This window comes from Lepus europaeus, chromosome 8 (assembly GCF_033115175.1).
Source record: "Lepus europaeus isolate LE1 chromosome 8, mLepTim1.pri, whole genome shotgun sequence".
In the NCBI taxonomy this organism is placed as follows: domain Eukaryota; kingdom Metazoa; phylum Chordata; class Mammalia; order Lagomorpha; family Leporidae; genus Lepus; species Lepus europaeus.
Genome location: NC_084834.1, coordinates 13272648 through 13290463, shown reverse-complemented (window position 1 = coordinate 13290463; position 17816 = coordinate 13272648). Strand labels below are relative to the sequence as shown.

The 17816-nt window shown below is 42.8% G+C and overlaps 1 long non-coding RNA gene across 1 annotated transcript; it reads left to right on the top strand.

Moving 5' to 3' along the window:
• Positions 1-122: 122 nt before the first annotated feature.
• LOC133765470 (uncharacterized) lies at positions 123-15505 on the top strand. The gene is made up of 3 exons (XR_009866594.1): positions 123-318; positions 11801-11946; positions 14153-15505. It is a non-coding gene; the product is annotated as an uncharacterized LOC133765470 (long non-coding RNA).
• Positions 15506-17816: the final 2311 nt, after the last annotated feature.

Here is a 17816-nt window from a genome sequence, read left to right as displayed (position 1 = left end):
TCTCCGCCCGCCGGCTCCCGCTTCCTGCCGCACAGCCGCCTTCGTCCAGGGCGGAGTGGAGGGCAGGGCTCTGGCGCACGTGACCCGGAGGGCGGCAGCGCGCAGCCCGCGGGGGCCGCCTTCCCGCCGCGGCCTGGGCGGCAGGGAATCCGCAGGTGTTCCCGGTCATCCGCCCCAGCTGGCTGTCAATCAACCGGCCAAGGAGAAAGGCTTTTGTGTTTTAAGTGGCTGTTCAGGGAACGCGAGCCTGCTGCGGAGCTAGGTGTTGTCTGTGGTTTTTTAGGGATGGAACAAGAGGCTGAGGGATTCTTCAAGCTGGTGAGTATCAAGAGATTCATGTGAACTGCTCATTTAATGAACGTCTCCTGTGTTATCGCATGATTTCACTGGTGATTACCCATGCTTTACAAATGCATCCAAACCGTCCACATAATGCAATATGTAATTAGTGCCATGTGAAAACTTAGATTCTAGAGCTCTCTGGCTTAGCTGTAGGTTACAGTGGCTCCGGGAGCTGTTTTGTTTTGTTTTTAATACCGATAAGCAAATTTCATACTGGGTCAACGAAAAGACAATCTCTGGGGGTGTGTCTTAGGAATCATTTTAGAACCTCCTCCAGTGTGAAGCCATACTCAAGAATCGTATTCCACATCAATACTTACTAAATTTTATTGCCTGTAAATATCACCAGAGGAAAGGATTAAAATGCAGGGTCCTGAGATTTTTGGGAAACTTTGCTGTAGGTCTCTAAGTGTCCAACAGGTGGACACTAGCAGCATGCCTTTATTTAATTTAGAACTGCTCTGGGTAAGGGCATATGGGACACTCACAGCCCCTATCAAGTGCTTGGGTTCAAACTCTGGCTCTGTTTTCTGCTAATGTACACCCTGGGGAGAGCCCTGGGAGACAGCAGTGATGGCTCCAGTAGCTGTGGGTTCCTGCTACCCGTGTGGGCTCTGGGGAGTGAACTGGAGAATAGGGTCTCTCTCTCCCTGGAGCTGTCTATCAAATCAATTAACAATTAGGAAGTTTAATTAGAATAAAAATTCAGTAGTTCATTCACTTGTCCTGAACACTTTCCATGTTCCTAATGCCACACATGTTGATTATAGAGCACGTCTATCATTGTCAAAGTTCTGCAAGTCACTGTCCTAGGCTCTGAGCCCTAGGAGTGTAGGCAAGGCTTACACGAAGGACAGGGACACAGATTTTCAGTTCAGAAAGGGGAAGTGCTGGGTCTGTTCAGGGAAGACCTGTCTGAAGAACTGACATTTAGCTGAACCCATCAGAGGTTGGTCATGGCTGTAGAGAGAAAACATAAGGGCTGTTGAAAGAGGAGCTTACCTAAAAGGAAGTGAAGTTCTAAAAATTACTCACATCCATAAGATAAGCAGATGGGAAGGCAAAATACCACTTCATTTAAAGGGTTAAGGAAGCTAAGCCTTTTCACTTACAAGGAAGATTCTTAAGAAGTAACTTCCCCTTTCAGCCTAAGCACTGATGGATGCGCATGTGTGCAGACTCTCCTCTTCCAAGGGAGGGACTGAACCCCACCAGAATTGTTATGAGACCTCAGCAACCACCAGGTTCATTTGTGCTTCAGATGCACGTTGAAAAACTGAGGCTCGAGTTGTTGAGAATTCTCTGAGCTTTAAAGCAAGGTAGAGGCTGAGTCAGACTTGACAACATTTATCTGTGTTATCCCAGTCCAGTGCTTTTTACAGTACACCACAAACTCTGTGCACAAACTGAAAATTTTCTTTCCAATTGTTTCAAGGGCACTAAAGCCTAAGCATAAAGGTCTGTGCCACAGGAGTCCTGGAAGGCACTGAAGGTCCAAGTTCAGACTTGAGCTTCATCTGTTAGCACTCGTTGGGGAGGTCGCTTCGTCTCTTTAAATGTCAGCTTTCTTGTGTGTAAATTGATGATGATGGACTCAGCTGTGTATGTGGTCAGAAGGTAGTGTGCGCATAAAACATCGCTACCAGGATTTCTGGTTTCTATGCTGGCAGTCAAAGACCTTGGAAATCTTCACTCCATCAACACAGCAGGGAGAAAAACTAACGAGCCCCAAATCAGCAGCTCTTCTTAGATCTGTCAGAGCACTGGGGTCCCAGGATGATCCACCTCCCAGAGAGCTGGATAGGGGAATACAGAGAGCAATGGTTTTCAAGCTGCTGGAGCCAGTATTGGATTGAGGACTCTTAGTAATTGGCAAATTGCTAGAAGCTAAATGTGGACTAAATTGAGCCTTGAAAGTGCAGGGAAACTGAAGTTCAGTCTTAGAGGAGCATCCACATTTTTTTAAAAAAAGATTTTATTATTTGAAAGGCAGGAAAAAAAAAGAGGTGGGGGGGCTGGAGAGAGAGAGAAAGAGAGAGAGAAAGAAAGAGATTTCCATCCTCTGGTTCAAATGACCACAACAGCTGGTGCTGGGCAGGTTGGAGCTGGGAGGCAGGAACCCCTTCTGGGTCTCCCACATGGGTGACATGGCCTTAAGCAATCAGGCCGTCTTCTGCTGTTTTCCCAGGCACATTGGCAGGGAGCTGCATCAGAATTAGAGCAGCAGGAACATGAATGGGCAATCTGGTACCGGCTGCTGTTGTCACAAGTGTTAGCGTAATCTACTGCACTGCACCACCTGCCCTGAGCTTTCACATTTTAGTGAGTTTTGCTATCAGACATTCCATCAAGGTGAAGATAGGGAAAAAATTTCCTCTTGCTCCGGGCATGAGGTAGGGGAAAAGTACCACTGGAAATACACTTGCAGCATTTTGTTCTCTGAAGCAAAAATTTGCCTTCAAGGCAGACTTTATCATACCTTTATCTGAACTACAGAAAGTGCACTTGGACCATTTGAGACCCTTCTAGACTTTCTCACGTAAGTGAGGTGGGGTGGGGGAAGCTTAAGAGATTCTTGAGACCGTAGCCCAGGGATTCTTCTCTCCAAAAATTAAAGATTCTATCGTGATTATGGAATGCATCCCCTCCTCAATAGCTTAGGAAACATTGTCAGTGCTCCAGCATCGTGGCAGTTCATTACAACCGATTGGCAAGGCCCAGAGTCTGTTTAAGAGCGAGTTTCTGTGGGGTGGGCATTGTGGTGTTGTGGGTTAAGTCACTGCTGGGGATGCCTGCATCTCATATCAGGGTGCCTGGTTAGAGTTCTGCCTACTCCACTCGTCTGATGCAGCTTCCTGCTAATGAGTGCGGAAGGCAGTAGATTATACCTGGGCTTCCCAATGTTCCTGTTAGTAATTGACAGATCTAGCAATGCAGCGTTAGCCTAGGTAGACTGTGCTCTTAGCCCTATACATCTTCCACTGTACACAAAGCACATGAATTCCAATGTAAACCTGGAATTTAGTTAATAGTAATAAATCATAACTGGTTCATATTTATATTGGTTTATCATTTGAGACAAATGTATTGCACTATTTACAGATGTTAATAATGAAAGAACTTTGAGAGAGGAAAGAAGATGTATATGAAACCCTGTCCTATTTGCTCAATTTTTCTAAAAGTGTCCTAATAAATAGTCTATAAAATGTTATTATCCTAAATCTGTGATTACTTTACAGCAGGTGGGACCTTGTGTGTCAGCTGGCTAGGATGCTGCCTGTGACACTGGGCATCCCATATGAGCGCCAATTTGAGTCCCGGATGCTCCACTTCTAATCAAGCTCCCTGTTAATGCACTTGGACGGGCAGTAGAACACAGCCCAAGTGATTGGTCTCTTACCACCCACGTGGGAGCCCTGAATGGAGTTCTAGGCTCCTGACTTAGGCCTGGCCCCAGCCCAACCATTGTTGCCATTTGGAGAATGAACCAGGAGACAGAAAATCTCTCCCCCTCTGTAACTCTGCCTTTTAAATAAATAAATAAAATTTATTTTAGCAGTTAAACTATTTTATTAACCTAGTATTGTGAAGCAAAACTAGCCCCACAAATTATCATATTTAAATAAATGATTCATTTATTGGCTTATTAATATATATATTTAATTTGCTTAATTATCTCTTTCAGCCATTCTCCATATATTACAGAAATACTTGTAAAGTGAGAAATCTGTAAAGTAATATTTTATTTTTTTCTACAGGAAACAAAGTCAGTAATTTCACATTTAAACTCTGAAATCTAGTTATTATTTTACAACCTTTTCAGAGTATATGCGTGTGAGGGCTTTAAAAAATTTTAGATTGTGTCCCCTCCTTCCCCTAGTTGCTAAATGGTCCTACAGGGTGGGAGCGCCTGGTCCTCATTTTGAGGATCTCTCCATGTAATGAGAAATTGTGAATTGTACAAACAATAACACCCGCTGACTGATTAGAAAAGGCAATTATGCATGACTGTGTTAGGACTCTTCCTTGGCTTTTTTAGAAGAGAAAAGGAATCCATTTAACATGTCATTTTTCTCTTTTGGTGGTATCCTGCCAGAATCTGTATAAATGACTTAATATAGGAAGAAAAAGGCAGTGGTTTTTGCTATGTCAGTTGATCCTGAGACCATAATTATTATTGGTCATCTTTCTGCCCCACCACTCATGCCAAATTTCCCTCACTGTGAGTCTGCTGGAGTGAAGCCTGGAGCGATGCTGTAACTGCATACCTCTGGCTCTCACTGAACATGGAAGATTCCAGAGATGTACCAACGAATCTTCTTGTTTCCACATGGGCAACCTCATGTCCTTGCAACCAAGGTGTTTTGGGCTCTCCATGGAGTCCCATGAGTTACAAAATCAGGGAAAATTTATAGAAACACATGGATATGGAGAATGAGGGTGCTTCTGTGAGTCTGATTCCTGGCTCACCACATGCTGTTTCCTTGGCACACATTCTGCCATCTACCACCCTCGGCACACACAAGACTGATGGGGCTGGCGGATCTTGGACTGTGAACTATCTATCTAGCTAGCTAGCTAGCTACCTACCTATCTCCAAAACTGTGAGCTAAAATAAATCTTTTTCCTTCTAAGTTTGCGTTTTTCAGATATTTTTGTTGTAGTAACAAAAAGCTGAGTAATACAGGTGTTCAGAAAAAAATGAGGATTAAAAAGGAGAGTGGACTCTGTGGGGAGTAGGAAATGTGCAGTTTTGGAGCGTTCGCCTCACTGACGGGGCGACATTTGAGCCTGCCTAGGAGCAGAAGGAGAGGGGATGCCAGTTCAGAAGTTCTGAGGCATATTTGAGGGATGGCAGGGGGTCACTATAGCAGGAGCTGAGGTGGTAGAAGGTAAAGTTACAAAGGACATTAGGGACCTTGTGCATCACCATGAGGACTTTAACTTCCTGTGAGGGAAATGGGGAGCCGCTGAAGTATTTTGATCATGGGATATGTATTAGCCATCTATTGCTCCTATTGCTATATGATGACTGTAGCCATCCACAGCGTAGTGTCTTTTTTAAAAAAAGATTATCTATCTATCTCTATCTATCTATCTATCTATCTATCTGGAATAGTGACAGAGGAAGAGAGAGAGAGAGGAGAGGGAGAGAGGATGAGGGAGATGGGGAGTGGGGAGGGAGGGGGGGTTCTTCCATCTACTGGTTCACTTCCCAAATATGCCTGCAATAGCCAGGTCTGGGCCAAGCCAATTCAGGAGCCCAGAGTTCCATCCTGGTCTCCCACGTGAATGGCAGGGGTCTAAACCTTTTAGGCTATCCTCCACTGGTTTCCCAGGCACATCAGCAGGGAGCTGAATGAGAAACAAGCAACCAAGGCCTAACTATCACTCAGATACAGAAGAAAGATTAACCTGCTATGGAACATTTCCCCCTCCCAAATATAGAGTCTTAAAAGAGCACTAAACATGTATTAGCTCTCACAGTTTCCATGGTTTCTGCATTTGGGAGTGCCTGGGTAGAAGTTCCTACTCAGGATCTCCCATAAGGTTGCAGTCAGATATGATTTAGGGCTCTGGTCATCTAGACATGTGGTTGGGTCCCATGGATCCACATCCAGATGGCTACTTACATGCGGGCACTTTGGTTCAAGCTGCTAAGGGAGACCTCAGTTCTTCACAAAGGCCCCTCAAAGTGCTGCCTGAGTGTTCTCACAACATGATGCTGGCTTCCCTACAGGGTGAGCAATGTAAGAGAGTAGCAGTGTCATTGTCCTTTATGACCCGGCCTCTGAGGTCCCACCCTGTGGCTCCTGCAGTATTCTATCAGACACACAGTTCTACCAGGAGGCGGGTGTGAGAGGAGACCGTGTCATGTGTGGATACCAGGAGGTGGGCATCACTCGGGGCCACTTTGAAGACTGACTCCAGGGAAGAGAAAGCAGAGAGTTTCCGGAACAATGTTCCTGAGTGGGCGCAAGTAGATGAGATTGAGAGCAAAAGCAGGGGAAATGGCATTTTTTATGTATACAAAGAGATTACCGGGCCGGCACCATGGCTCACTTGGTTAATCCTCTGCCTGTGGTGCCGGCATCCCATGTAGGCACCGGGTTCTAGTCCTGGTTGCTCCTCTTCCGGTCCAACTCTCTGCTGTGGCCCAGGAGGGCAGTGGAGGATGGCCCAGGTGCTTGGGCCCCTGCACCCACATGGGAGACCAAGAAAAGGCACCTGGCTCCTGGCTTCCAATTGGCGCAGCGCCGGCCATAGTGGCCACTTGGGGGGTGAACTGGCGGAGGGAAGACCTTTGGACCTTTCTCTCTGTCTCTCTCTCTCACTGTCTGACTCTATCTGTCAAAAAAGAAAAAAAAAAAAGAGATTACCAATAGTGACAGTGTATGGCTGCAGTTGGGGAGGTAGGGAGATGTGGTGATGGTTGGGGGAGGCTTGTGCACATTCACTTCTAAATTTTCACTTTTTAGCAATGAAAGAGAAAATAAGATCCTAAGTCAGGAGTGAGGACTAGGAGAGAGGTGTTGGAGACTCATAGAATTTTAAGTGATTTTTGATCATTTCACTAATCCTTGCTTGGTGATATTATAAAGGAGGAAAAAAGACTTCTCTCTCTTTTTTTTTTAATTTTTAAAATTTTTTTGACAGGCAGAGTGGACAGTGAGAGAGAGAGATAGAAAGGTCTTCCTTTTGCTGTTGGTTCACCCTCCAATGGCCGCCGCGGCCAGTACGCCGCGGCCGGCACACCGCGCTGATCTGATGGCAGGAGCCAGGTGCTTCTCCTGGTCTCCCATGGGGTGCAGGGCCCAAGGATTTGGGCCATCCTCCATTGCCCTCCTGGGCCACAGCAGAGAGCTGGCCTGGAAGAGGGGCAACCGGGACAGAATCCGGCGCCCCGACCGGGACTAGAACCTGGTGTGCCGGCGCCGCAAGGTGGAGGATTAGCCTAGTGAGCCGCGGTGCCAGCTAAGACTTCTCTTTTTATCATTGCTCTATTATGAAGTACAGCCTGAGTTTTAGTAAATTTATAAAACAAAACAAAAAAAAAAAACCTCTGACTTTTTTCCATTATAATGACTGTTTTTGTTTTTGCTTTGTGATTTTTTTTTTCTTCTTGGGTTGATGAACTTAATAGGTTTATAGAATGGAAACTTTTATGCTATAAGCATCCTTTGGTTTGCAAGTAGATTCAGTACTGCTTTTGGAAGAAATTGAAATACACACACTGAAGAGTGCTTGAAGAAGATATTTTTAAAAATGTGATCTAGTATTGTCCTTACCCAGTCATTCTAATACCACCAGGGACAAAGTTGTAGGCTATCTAAGTCAGATTTGCAGAGACCTTGCAACATGTTTTATAGTACATCTGTAAAACTGTGGTATATCTTAAAGGAAAAAATCAAGTTATACAGGATTTTGTATATGAGTGGGGTTTAGGCACAATGCAAATGAAGTAGTGTTTGATGGGTTCCTAGTGAAGTGTAAGCCTGTCAGGACAAATTGTGAGCTGTGAAGTGGACCTCGGGGCCTATTTTCTTGGAAACCAAACAGCTCAATGCCTAATGCTGTGTTGGGGGACCTGCTATCTGAACTCTGCACCTGAGCTGCTTCTCCAGGTCACAACTAACTCTTCTGGACAAGAGTGGGGGGATTTTTTAAATTTTAGCTTCCACATATGAAGGAGAACATGTGCTATTTGTCTTTCTGTGTCTAGTTTATTTCACTCAATGTGAGGTCCTCTAGTTCCATCCATTTTGCTGCAAATGACAGCATTTCATTCTTTTTAAACATAGCTAAATACTTTATATTCCACTGTGTATATGTGCCACATTTTCTATAGCTAATTTGATTTTTAATGCTCAAATGACAGTGCCTCCTGCAGCATTTCAGCAGACCTCAGCATTCGTGTGTTCCACACTCAGGTTTGCCCGTTGCCAAACGGAAGCCTTGCTGGTTACATGGCCATTGTGACATCTTCGTGTTCTCTCTTGTTCTAGCGTCCTCTGGCTAACAAGCACTGCCATCGGAGTTGTGTGAGAAAGCCCTCCTGTTGCTATGACTGCCAGGGCTTCTTGTGGGGGCGCGCATCCCGTGTTCCCATACCTCCCATGCCAAGGGAGTAGGGCAAGTTTGGATTCTGTAAAAACTTCTGAGGAAGTTTCTCATCACTTAGCGTCTTCTGGGCCTTGGAGTAGTTCTGCTCAAGGTCTCCGTCAGCCAAGCTGCTCTGTAAGCAATCCTTGAAGCATAGTAATCAAACCAAAAGCAAGAGGAAAAAAGAAATGAGGTCAGTATTCTCCAAGTCCTGATTCTATCTTGCACAAATGTCTAAATCGAATCACTTAACCTCATGCTACAGGTTACCACAATTTCATCAAGAACAAAGGACTTGCCTTAAATTTATATAGTTAAAGAATTTATCTGTTGGGGCTGCATTGTGGTGCATTGGGTTAGGAGTTAAGCCGCCACTTGTGATGCTGGCATCATGGTGCCTGTTCAAATCCCTACTCTTCGCTTCCAATCTGGCTTCCTGCTAATGTGCCTGCAAAGGCAGCATAAGACAGTGCCAGTACTTGGTCTCCTGCCAGCAAGTAGGAGAACAGGATGGAATTCCTGGCTCCTGACTTTGGTCTGGAACACCTGGCTACCACAGCCATTTGAGGAGTGAATTGGTGCATGGAAGATTTTTCTGTCTCTCCTCTCTGTTTTGCTCTGTCTTCCAAATAAATAATTAAGTAAATGCAAACTTTTTTTTTTAAAGAGCTCATATGTTGATTTTTCTTTAAAAAAAGGAATAGCTTTTCCAAGTAAAGTCTTCATTTTTAGAGACCAAACAGTGCTCAAACTGTTATATTTAAATAAGTTTTTACTTTTAGGAGTACTTTTACTCATAAGGAATTTTAAACCTTTGAGTCCAGTCTCATGCAGTTTGTCCCATTGCACAGTCTTCCGAATGCCTTCCAGTGAACATCCATGGCCTGGCCTGTCTTGCTTGTGGGTCTGGCCATAGGACTTTGTTCAGTGATGTTCCCCACTCAGGGATCCACTGGGTGAGTCCACAGTCTCCCCATGGTGGAAGAGCAGGTGTTGATGAGAGCGTCACTGTTGAGACCCAGCAAGGGCTCTAAGAAGGGAGGAGAGGTGAGTGAGGAAGAAAGTTACTGCTGGAAATGCCCTATATAGGGTAGCTTTCTCCATGGACATAATAACAAAGAATGACAGATAACTGTGGAGTATTTAACTCGGGCAGACACTGTGTGAAGAGCCTCACATACATCACCTTGTTCAGTTCTTCAAACAACCTGGTGAGTCATGTGTTCTTATGAGCCCCATCTTATGGAAGGGGACACTGAAGTTCAATGAGGTCTTCCCCAGATCCACATGGCTAATAAAGGCAGTGTTAGTTCTAAAATGCAAATCTCTCTGAGCTCAGTGCTTGCTCATTATTGTTAATATGCTTTCCAAAACATCGGCCTCATTCTGACCGCTTAAATATACCTGAAATGCACATGCATTAGATATCTAAAGGAGATTTTAAAACTATTCACCGTGTCTGTGTACACATCATAGATCGTTACCTGTACACTCGTATGTTCACCATTCTCTAAGCTTTTTTGCATTGCCGGTCAACTACACTTTGACTTTTTTTGTGTTTGATTTCTGAGTCCTCCCACTTTAGCTCGATTCCCGCTATCCTTCTGCTTTTCAGGTCCATCTCCTGTTTTCAGAGTTAATGTCCTGATTTCTCCTGTTAGTCTCTCATGAAATATTAATCAATTTCATCAACCAAAATCACCAGTAAGGACCAGTTTTACAGTAGTCAAATAATTGCAAATAAGAGACCATATGTGCTTGAAAAGAAGTCAAACATAAGCTAAGAAAGTGATCTGGAAAGTTTGTTAGTGGAAACATAATTAAGACTTCCCCATGTGTGGGTCAAAAATGAAAAAAAAATTGAGAGGGAAAGAAACAAAGAATGGATAGATAGATAGACAGATAGACAGACAGAAAAACTCTCATCTGCTTGTTCATTTTCCAATGTGCACAATAACTGGAGCTGGGCTGGGGCTGTTGGAGCCAAGAATACAATATAGGCCTCCCACATGGCTCTGAAGAACAAATTACTTGAACCATCATTGTTGCTTGCTTCCTAAGATCTGTCTTAGCAGGAAGCTAGAGTCAGGAGCCAGAACCAGGTATCAAACCCAGGCACTCTGTTATGGGATCCAGACATCTTAATCTGCTCCATGGCGCAAAAATTTGAAACAGGCAGCAAATCCAATGTGAGCATAAAGTTTACTTCCCTTAGATTTGACTATAGTGATTTGCTGTTTCTCTCCACCTGCTGGTAGAAAAAGAACAAACATTCACTTTGATATAAAGTTTAGTCTGACCTGTTAAATAAATGAATAAATCTTTATATGCCATCTCTTTTGGAAAAATAAAAACACAGTGTCAGCTTATCAAAAAGCCTTCTAATTATCTCCCTCAGATAGTGTCCTTGTGCGTGCAGGAAGAAGTGTGGCTTACAGGACATGAACATGAATGAGTCCGAGAACTAAGATGCTAGATACTGCAGTGTACATGTCCTCTAGTTTCCAGGACAAGGTCCCATCTAATTTGTCTTTGCTGATGGCATTCATGGTCTAAGTGTAACTCTTGGCTTTTGCTCCCAACACTGTATAGAAACTCAAAATCACCCATGGCAACTGCAATACTAATCCACTGGCCTGAGATGGCCGCAATGGCTAGGGCTGGGTCAGGTGGAAGCCAGGAGCTTCACCTGGGTCTCCCATGTTGGTGCAGGGGCCCAAGGACTTGGGCCACTCTCTGCTGCTTTTCCCAGGCCATTGGCTGGGAGCTGGATCAGAAGTAGAGCAGCCGGGGCATGAAGTGGCATCCACATGGGATGCTGGTAGCAAAGGTGGCGGCTTTCCCCTCTGTGCCACAGCTCCGGCCCCTAGTCCTATATTTCCAGTACTTCACTCAATACCTCCACTTGGTTGTCTGAGACAATTCAAACTTACCCTGAACCTGCCCCATGCATAATCTTCTTCCCATTTAATGACAACTGGTTTTTCGCTTTCTCAGACCCAATGTTGTTGGAGTCCTGAGCCTCTGCTACTCCATAGCCTCATCTGTTGCCCAATAGGGTAGAAACATAAATCAAGAGTTTCTGCTCCCAAGGGCCTCTCTCTGTGATTCACTCTTTTCTCTCAATCTACAATGTCCATTCAAATGTAGTGCATGGCTATCTTAAAGTACGCAAAACTGTTCTGAAAACTAGAAATTTATGTAGTCTTGGGGTGAACTATATATGAATTCAAAGTATATATTCTGTTATTAAATTTTTCATCAAATTTAGTTAAATGTACCAATTATATCTTAAAGGCTTGAATAAGAATTTTAACTTTCCACATTCTTTTTGTCTCTTTTTGGCTCTTTGCAGGTGTCTCAAATCAGCACGAAAGCATTGTCATTTTTGCACATGGAACTGCCTCACTGGCCCTATTTGATTGGTCCAGGAATGTCAAACTGGCTCAACGTAAGCCATTTAACTCCAGTGACAGTTGATTGATCCATAATGTGACACAGGTAGATCAATTATAACCGTTTCTTTGAATACTTGAACTTGGAACCACTAGGAGTAAAATGGGGCTCCTCTTTGGGAATAAAAGTTATGAGAAATGAAACTGAGGAGCTGCTCATAGCCACATTTTCAGCTATGTGAAGGGAGGTGTTCTGCAGTGAAAGAGTGAAAGCAACATCCAGAGAGAGTCCAGTGTAAGGGAAAGGACAGACCCTGTGACAGTCTGGTTCTTGCATCTGATCTGTCCTGGGGTCCAGTAGGTCTGCCTTTCAGCAGGTATTAATTAAGAATCTTGTACTTAATGTGCTGCAGACCCCATTGCTAACCAGCCTTAATGGAGAAATGAACTCAATTTCTTACGTGATTGGAAAGAGGGCAAAGTAGCTAATGCAAAGATAGAGATGTGGTCATCAGGCCCTTATTTATGCCTATCACTGACACTTCAGAACTGCTGGTTTTCTCTTTTTATCCATCTCCCATTTCTGCTTGTCTTAGATTTTGAGTTAGTCTTAATTGGACTTCACACTGTTAGGCTTTTTCTAGGGTGCTGAGAAAGATGGCTGCAGGGTGCTCCAGTCTTCCTTCTAAAGCAGTGTTGCCAAACACAAAAGCTCTCAGGAGAAAGTCTCTGTTAACTGTAATGGAAAAGTCTAATGAAATCTACTGATTGGCATAGCTTGGTTTTCATAATCACCTGTGAGCCAATCACTTAGCTAAAACCATGGGATGCTTTGGTGTGACATAACTCCTGTTCTGTGTCTGTGGGCAGATCAGATAGAATTATACACAAAACAAGATGAGCAGAGTATTGTTACCACAAAGGATAGTATAATGCATCTTCTTTTGTCTGTCCTTCCTTCCTTCCTTCCTTCCTTCCTTCCTTCCTTCCTTCCTTCCTTCTTTTTTCTTTTCTCCTCTCCTCTCCCCTCCTGTCTTCTTTTCTTTCTTGGCTTCCATAGAGCACTAAAAGTCTTTTCTTTTTTGTCTAACCCAGTTATTTAACTGCATTTGCAATCAACAGTTCTGATGAACACACTTTGCTATCTCTCTTTTTCTTCTTAGATTGCTCTCTCTCTCCCTAAATGACATTATTACTGAATCATCCTAGTTTAAAATGTGAGTAGAATTTCTCAATTTCTCCTCATCTCTTCCTCCTCATAGTAAAAAATTTGGGACTTTTTCTCAATTTCTGCCTATTTCTTCCTTCCTATATTCAATCAAACAGCCAAAATTTATTTATTTGAAAGGAAGTTACATAGAGAGGGGGGAGATACCCCCCCATACACAGAGATCTTCCATCTGCTGGTTCACTCCCTAAATGGCTGCAACAGGCAGGGCTGGGCCAGGCTGAAACTGGGAGCTGAGGGCTTCATTCAGGTCTCCCGTGTGGGTGCAGGAACCCAAGCACTTGAGCCATCCTTTGCTTCTTTCCCAGGCACATTAACAGGGAGTCAGTTCAGAAGCAGAGCAGCCAGGACACAAACATGGGATGCCAGCATCAGAAGCAATGGTTTTACCCATTACGCCATGATGCTGGCCCCCTAAAGTATTCTAAGATCTACTTCACTCTCCCATCTCTGTTGTTCCAGACATTGCTCATGCCCTCGTTACCTTTTGGTTAATATGCCTCTTTAATTTTGTTTCACTTTTGCTTCTTTGCATTCTGTTTTCCAGTCTACTCTAGAAGTAAAATGGTCCTGTAATTTTCATGAATAATATTTGCTCTTGGCATCTACTGCCTTTGGAATAAAGTGAAAAATTTTCTTGGTGGTACGTAAAGACCCTTTGTGAACTCCTGCTGAGGATGACTAACTTGCTTCTTGATGTTTACATCCTAGCATCAGTTCTAACCTATGCATCACATTTACTTTCCTGCTGAGTCATCTTTCAGTTAGTGCTATGCTGACTCTGAACTTTAACTCCATAATTAGATGTTCTTTATGTGCTCTTTGAACTCCTCGATATCTTAACAACTTCTGCCTTTTAGTATCCACAAAGTTCTCAAGCTTTGTACTATATATGAATCACTCATGGAACTTTCAAGAAGCAGATATTTCCTTGACCCATCCCAGATATACTGTAGCAGGAAGAATTTTTTAAATGAGATTCAGAAGCAGATGGTCTGTAGAAGCAATCATTTGGCAGGTGTGGTGCATAAGTGTTTCTGCTAATGCCTGGTACTAAAGTTCTCTGATGCTTTTTTCTTCACAGGTTGGATTTCTTTCTCTTCCTACTCCTGAGGGTTCGTATTGGGTGACCTGAATTTGAAGTCTCTTCACATTTATATCATAGTCATTTTTGCACCAGATCCTGGTGCCATCAACACACAACCAGCCGTTTCAACACCTTCCCTCTCCCATAATTATACAGCAGAAAAAAAATGAAATCCGGTCATTTGCAACAAAATGGAGGAATCTGGAAAACATCATGCTGAGTGAAATAAACCAGTACCAAAGGGATAAATATCATATGTTCTCCCTGACTAGTGACAACTAATCAAGCAACAAAAAGGAAACCTGTTGAAGTGAATTGGACCCTATGAGAAACAGTGACATGAACAGCCCTTGTCCTGACTGTCGAGGAATAACTTAATACTTTATCCCTTTTAGTAATTTTCTGTTCTACTTAATACTATTGGTTGAACACTTTAATTAACACACAATTATTCTTAGGTGTCTAAATTTAACTGAAAAGTGATCACTGTTAAATGTAAGAATGGGAATAAGAGAGGGAGGAGATGTATAGTTTGGCACATGCTCAATCAGAATATCCCCAAATGGTAGAGTTAGAAACGTACCAAGGGATTCCAGTTCAGTCCCATCAAGGTGGCATGTACCAATGCCATCTCACTAGTCCAAGTGATCAATTTCAGTTCATAATTGATCATAATGATAGGATTAAGAGTCAAAGGGATCACATAAACAAGACTAGTGTCTGCTAATACTAACTGATAGAAGTAAAAAGGAGAGAATGATCCAACATGGGAAGCAGGATACACAGCAGACTCATAGAATGGCAGTTGTCCTAAACAGCACTCTGGCCTCAGAATCAGCCCTTAAGGCATTTGGATCTGGCTAAAAAGCTCATGAGTGTATTTCAGGCATGGAAAGCCAAGGCACTCTGCCAAAAAAAAAAAATGACCTAAATGAAAGATCTCTGTGAGTGAGATCCCAGTGGAAAGAATGGGACATCAAAGAAGGAGGTACCTTTCTCTGAAGGGAGGAGAGAACTTCCACTTTGACTATGACCTTGTCTAAATGTGATCAGAGTTGGCGAACTCAAAAGGCTTCCATAGCCTTGGCAACTCATGGCAAGAGCCTCAGGTGATTATTGATGCCATAAACAAGAGTGTCAATTGTTAAATCAACAACAGGAGTCACTGTGCACTTACTCCCCATGTAGGATCTCTGTCCTTAATGTGTTGTACTATGTGAATTAATGGTATGACTAGTACTCAAACAGTACTTTATACTTTGTGTTGTGAGTGAAAACTGTTGAAATCTTTCTTAATATATATTAAATTGATCTTCTGTATATAAAGGTAATTGAAAATGAATCGATGTGAATGGGATGGGAGAGGGAGCGGGACATAGGATGGTTGCAGGCGGGAGGGAGGTTATGGGGGGAAAAAGCCACTGTAATCCAAAAGCTGTACTTTGGAAATTTATATTTATTAAATAAAAGTTAACAAAAAAAACCTTCCAGTACTATATTGAATAGCAGTGGTGAGAGTGGACATCCTTGTGTGGTACCAGATCTCAATGGAAATGCTTCCAACTTTTCCCCATTCAATAGGATGCTGGCCATGGGTTTTGCATAAATTGTTTTTATTGTATTGAGGAATGTTCCTTCTATACCCAGTTTGCTTAGAGTTTTCATCATGAAAGGGTGTTGTGTTTTATCAATGCTTTCACTGCATCTATTGAGATAATCCTATGGTTTTTCTTCTGTAGTTTGTTAATGTGTATCACATTGATTGATTTGTGACCATTGTACCATCCCTGCATACCAGGGATAAATCCCACTTGGTCTGGGTGGATGATCTTTCTGATGTGTTGTTGCATTCTATTAGCCAGAATTTTATTGAGGATTTTTGCGTCTGTGTTCATCAGGGAAATTGGTCTGTAATTCTCTTTCTCTGCTGCATCTTTTTCTGGCTTAGGAATTAAGCTGATGCTGGCTTCATAGAAATAATTTGGGAGGATTCCCTCTCTTTCGATTGTTCTGAATAGTTTGAGAAGAATTGGAGTTAGTTCTTTTAATGAGTGGTAGAATTCAGCAGTGAATCCATCATCAAGTCCTGGGCTTTTCTTTGTTGGGAGGGGCTTTATTACTGATTCAATTTCTGTCTCAGTTATGGGTCTATTTAAGTGTTCTATGTCTTCCTGGTTCAATTTCGGTAGGTTGCATGTGTCCAGGAATCTGTCCATTTCTGATAGATTTCCCTGTTTGCTGGCATACAACTCTTTGTAGTAATTTCTTTCTTTCTTTCTTTCTTTCTTTCTTTCTTTCTTTCTTTCTTTCTTTCTTTTTTTTTTTTTGACAGGCAGAGTGGACAGTGAGAGACACAGACAGAGAGAAAGGTCTTCCTTTGCTGTTGGTTCACCCCCCAATGGCCGCTACAGCCAGCGTGCTGCAGCCAGCGCACCGCGCTGATCCGAAGGCAGGAGCCAGGTGCTTATCCTGGTCTCCCATGTGGGTGCAGGGCCCAAGCACTTGGGCCATCCTCTCACTGCACTCCCAGGCCACAGCAGAGAGCTGGCCTGGAAGAGGAGCAACCGGGACAGAATCCGGCACCCCGACTGGGACTAGATCCCAGTGTGCTGTTGCCGCAGGCGGAGGATTAGCCTATTGAGCCGTGGCGCTGGCCATGTAGTAATTTCTGATGACTCTTTATTTCTGTGGTTTCTGTTGTTAAATTCCTTTTTTCTGATTTTATTGATTTGGGTCTTTTTTCTTTTTTAGTTAGTTGGGCCAATGGTGTGTCAATTTTGTTTATTTTTTCAAAAAACCAATTCTGATTTTATTGATTTGGGTCCTTTCTCCTCTTTTTTTAGTTATTTGGGCCAATGGTGTGTCAATTTTGTTTATTTGTTCAAAAAACAGCTCTTTGCTCATCTTTTGTAATTTTTTTTGATTCAATTCTGTTGATTTCTTCTCTAATTTTAATTATTTTTCTTCTCCTACTAGTTTTGGTTCAGGTTTGCTGCAATTTTTATAGATCCTTGAGATGCATTGATAGCTCATTTATTTGGTGCCTTTCCAATTCCTTGATGTAGGCACCTATTGCTATAAACTTTGCTCTTAACACTGCTTTTGCTGTATCCCTTAAATTTTGATATGTTGTGCTGTTATCCTCATTTACTTCCAGAAAGATTTTGATTTCTCTTCTGATTTCTTCTATGACCCAGTGTTCATTCAGGAGCATGTTGTTCAGTCTCCATGTGTTTGCATATGCTGTAGGGATTTCTGAGTTGCTAATTTCCAGCTTTATTCCACTGTGGTCTGAGAAGCTGCATGGTATGATTCCAATTCTTTTGAATTTGCTGAGACTTGCTTTATGGCTGAGTATGTGGTCAATCGTAGAGTAGGTTCCATGCGTTTCTAAGAAGAATGTGTATTCTTTAAATGTAGGATGAAAAGTTCTGTAGATATCTGTTAGATTTATTTGGTCTATATTGTCGAATAAATCTGCTGTTTCCTTGTTGATCTTCTGTCCTGTTGATCTGTCTATCTCTGAGAGTGGAGTATTGAAGTCCCCCAGAACTATTATATTGGTGTCTAAGTCTCTCTTTAAGTTCCTTAACATATCTTTTAAATAACCCAGTACCCTGTAATTAGGTGCATATACATTTTAATAGTTACATCTTCCCGT